This window comes from Eubalaena glacialis, chromosome 5 (genome assembly GCF_028564815.1).
Source record: "Eubalaena glacialis isolate mEubGla1 chromosome 5, mEubGla1.1.hap2.+ XY, whole genome shotgun sequence".
In the NCBI taxonomy this organism is placed as follows: domain Eukaryota; kingdom Metazoa; phylum Chordata; class Mammalia; order Artiodactyla; family Balaenidae; genus Eubalaena; species Eubalaena glacialis.
The window spans coordinates 15,514,323-15,519,452 of NC_083720.1; positions in this window are offsets into that span (position 1 = coordinate 15,514,323).

Below are 5,130 nucleotides of genomic sequence, written 5' to 3' on the forward strand. Positions count from 1 at the left end.
TATTTCTACTTAAAACAGTGGAACTAAACCAGCTAAGATCAATCAGTCTTTTCATTTTAGCAGTCTTTGAGGTTATAATATTTCTGTTAATGAATCAGTGATGATGAATATGACTGAAAAAATAAATGATTAGGACTACATTTCTATGTACGGATTTTCTACAAATTAAAAAGTATATGTACATAAAAGAAAAAACCATCTTTTTACTTATGATGTGTTGACGTTTACATTATCACGTGTTGATATTTTATGTTTGCATTATGCAATCTGATTATACTGTGATAAAAATGAAACAATAACTAAAGAATAGCTAAAATAAACCCTCAGATCAAGAAACAAAAACAAACAATGAACATTCCAAAATAGCCTGTTGATTTACTTCGAATGGAATGTCAATAAAAATACTACATATAAAATTTTGTGAACTACATTTAAAGCAGTACTTACAGGGAAAACTTAGCTTTAAAAATACTTTTTTTAAGAAATAGGAGACAATTAGAATGATTGTAAAAACAATTAAAGCATTCTATTTAAGAAGTTGGAAATATAAGAACAGAGTATATAAAAGATATAAGAAAAATAAAAGTTTTAGATTTTTTTAAAAAGTTGAAACAATTTAAAATAAATAAAATGGGCTCTTGGAAAAGATAACTGGAAGAGAGAACTCTTTGGAAAGGTCATTCAGTTGAAAAGGGAGATAATAAAATCAAAGTATGAATTTAATAATACAATAACTAAAAACATGTGTCTTAAAATATAAGAATACTATGACAAATCTCTGCCCCCAAATTTGAAACCTAGATTAAGTGGATGGATTTTTTAAAATAAATATAAAAAAATCTAAAAATAAAATTGATCATTTAATGAATTAAAATATAATCAAAGATTTAACACACGTCTAACTAGTTTAATAAATGAGTTCTAACAATCTTTTAAAGGATAGCTAATATTCATCTGTTTATGATGTTCCTGAAAATAGAATAGCAATGAAAGTTGTAGACCGTGTCTTAGAAGGCTGGTAAAATCTTGATTCTAAGGGCAAATGAAGACAGCATAAAACAATTGTAGGCAATGTCACTGAATAAAAATTCTTAAAGAAATCTTTCAAAAAGACATATGTACCCCCAGTGTTCATTGCAGCACTATTTACAATAGCCAGGACATGGAAACAACTTAAATGTCCATCGACAGATGAATGGATAAAGAAGATGTGCTACATATATATAATGGAATATTACTCAGCCATAAAAAGAAATGAAATTGGGTCATTTGTAGAGATGTGGATGGACCTAGAGTCTGTCACAGGGAGTGAAGTAAGTCAGAAAGAGAAAAACAAATATTGTATATTAACGTATATATGTGGAATCTAGAAAAATGGTACAGATGAACCTATTTGCAGGGCAGGAATAGAAACACAGACGTAGAAAATGGACATGTGGACACAGCAGAGGAAGGGGAGGGTGGGATGAATTGGGAAATTAGGTTTGATGTAAATACACTACCATGTGTAAAATAGCTAGCTAGTGGGAACCTGCTGTATAGCACAGGGAGCTCAGCTCTGCTCTGTGATGACCTAGATGGGTAGGATGGTGGGGGGAAGGAGGTTCAAGAAGGAGGATATATGTATACATATAGCTGATTTACTTCACTGTACAGCAGAAACTAACACAACATTGTAAAGCAATTATACTCCAATTATAAAAGAAATATTAAAATTTTACCAAAAAATGCATCATTAAATAGTTTATTTCAGGAATGCAATGATTGTTTAACATTATAAAACTTATCAATACAATTAACACATTAATGACTAGTAGAAAAAAGATTGCTAGAAATAGAGGAGAAGGTCTTAAATTTGATTCATTCTACATACTGGAAAACTATCACATACCTCACAGTGGTCAAAGAAGCTTTAGATGAATTTCATTTAATATCCAGAAATAATAAAAAGATGCCTGAAATTACTGTTGTTCAAAATAGTACTGAAGATTCAGGTCAGAGTAGTTCATTCATTCATTTGTTCAACAAATATTTATTGAGCACCTACTACGTTCTAGATAATATTCTAGGGTCTGAGATACTGCAGTGAATGAAACTTAAAAAAAAACTAGTGCTTATGGGGCTTACATTCTACTAAAAAGAAATAAACATTAAATTGGTAGGTAAATTATATAGTATATTAGAGTGTGGTTAAGCACTGTGAAGAAAACATGACAGGGAGGGGAAGATAGGAAGTGCAAGAAGTGAAGTGTTTGGATTGGCTGCAGTTTTAAAACAGAACAATCAGGAAAAGCCTTACTACAATGTGATTATAAACAAAGATGGAAGGAAATGAGAAAGTGAGTCATATAGATAGGTGGAGAGGAGCACACCATACACAGAAAATGCAAATGTAAAGGCCCTGGGGCTGGTGCGTTTGAGGAATAATAAAGGGATTGTTGCTGTGGCTGGAGCTGTGAATGAACCAAGGAAAGAGTGGCAGGAAATGAGTTCAGAGAAGAAAACGAAGGCCTGAACACCAAGTGACATGGGAAAATATGAGAAAAAAATGCTTTTTTTTTTTTTTCCTTAACAGGACCATTTAGGTTCTTAATTGAGAACAAACTGGTCATTATGGAGACAATTAGGGAGCTAATGACATAATCTGGGAACGAGGTAATGGTGGCTTACATGAGGATGGTAGGTATGACTGTGGTAAGAGGTGGTCAGATTTCAAATATATTTGGGAGACAGAGTTAAAAGAATTTGCTGATGGATTGGATGTGGGGTTTGAGAAAAAGAGGAGTCCAGAAAATTGTCAGATATTTTTGTCTAAATAACTGAATTAATGGCATTACTATTCACTGAGGGAAGCAGGTGTATGGGGAAGAAACATAGGAATTTGAATTTGGAGTTAAGTTTAATATGCCTATTAAGCATCTAAGGAGATGCTAAGTAAACTGTTGGATATAAGGGTCTTATTTCTAATGAGAGGCTTATATTGGAGAGCAAACTTTAGAACTCATTAGCACATAGACAGGTTTTAAATGTATGCTAGATGAGTTCACCAAGGAAGTCAGGGTCAGTACAAAAGATAAATAGTGAGCCCTTGAGGATCTCTATGTTAAGTCCTCAGGGGATGAAGAAGAACGAGGTAAAGGGACTGGGAGGAAATGGCCAGTAAGATAGGAGAAAAAACAGAAAAATGGAATGTCATGGTGGCCATGTGAGGAAAATCTTTTGTTATTGGGGTTGGGTGATCAACCATAGAAAATGCTCATGACAGATCCAGTATAATGATAACGGTATGCAGCACAGTAGAAGTCATTGATGATCTTGACAACTGTAGCTTCTGTAGAATAGTGGTTTAAAACCTGACTGGAGTGAATTTCAGAGAAAACAAAAGAAGAGGAATCGGAGACAATGAGAGTAGACAACCCTTTCAAGGAGTATTGCTGTTAAGGAAGAAGGAGAAATGGGGTGGCTGATGGAAGGAAAAGTGGGTAAAGAGAGGTTTTCTTAAGATGTGAGAAATGATAGCATGTTTATATTCTGATGGGAATAAGATAATTTGAAAGGAAAAAAATAACGATGTTGAAGAGAGTGGGAGGTTGCTACAGCAATGGATTCAGTAGGCAAGAAGGATGGGAACAAGGAAGTGGTGCTTAAGTGGAGAGGATTATCTAGGCAAGAGCAGAGACAATAATAACAAAAAGGAAGACAGAATATTTGGCCATTGTGCTTATAAATGGGCGGATAGGCTGATGAGAACTGTTGAAGTTCCCTTCCATTTCTTTCCGAGTAAAGAAAGCTGAGTCAACTGTGGGATGTGGTGTTGGTAGTTTGAGGAGAGAGAAGTCATGAGATGGACTTCTGGCAGAATGAAAGGACTAAGTGATATGCTAAGAATACAAGCCTACACTAAATGTCGACATGATATTTGTAGTTGTGAATTTAATGTGAAGTTAATCTTCATGTCTATGTATATAATATGCATGTGGAATTAGAAGAGAACACACAAATCTGCAGTATTTGGAGATAATATGTTCGTCTACACATAAAACCCAATAAATGTATCACAAAATCATTTTAACTAAGCAATGTTTCAGTATATAAATTTAATTTAGAAAAATCACCACATCTTTAAGCATTAAGAAAATATACAGCCAATAAGGATATATATTTATATATAATTATTATATATTATATATATTTCATGATATTGTTCACAATAAAGAACTAAAATATGCTATGTAAGGATTACATTAATAAACAATATATGGTAATTTAGAAACAATGTAACACTATAAAAGAGCTATGAAAATAATAAAAATAGAGATAGGCATTTGGTAAATGGTAATAGAAAAATTTTTAAAAAATTTTATTGGGGTATAGTTGATTTACAATGTTGTGTTAGTTTCAGGTGCACAGAAAAGTGAATCAGTTATACATATACATGTATCCAAACTTTTTCAGATTCTGTTCCCATATAGGCCATTGCAGACTACTGAGTAGAATTCCCTGTGCTATATAGTAGGTCCTTATTATTATAGTTATCTATTTTATATATAGTAGTGTGTATATGTCAATTCCAATCTTGTAGTATATTCCTCTCCACTCCTTACCCCCTGGTAATGATAAGTTTGTTTTCTACACCTGTAACTCTATTTCTGTTTTGTACATTTGTACCTTTTTTTTAGATTCCACATATGAGTGATATCATATGATATTTTTCTTTCTGTGTCTGACTTACTTCACTCAGTGGGACAATCTCTAGGTCCATCCATGTTGCTACAAATGGCATTATTTCGTTCTTTTCATGGCTGAGTAATATTCTATTGTATATATGTACCACTTCTTCTTTATCCATTGATCTGTCAATGGACACTTAGGTTGCTTCCATGTCCTGGCTATTGTAAATAGTGCTGCAGAGAACATTGGGGTGCAGGTATATTTTTGAATTATGGTTTTTTCTGGATATATGCCTAGGAGTGAGATTGCTGGATTATATGGTAGTTCTATTTTTAGTTTTTTAAGGAACCTCTATACTGGTCTCCATAGTAGCTGTACCAATATACATTCTTACCAGCAGTGTAGGAGGGTTCTCTTTTCTCCACACCCTCTCCAGAATTTACTATGTGTAGATTTTTT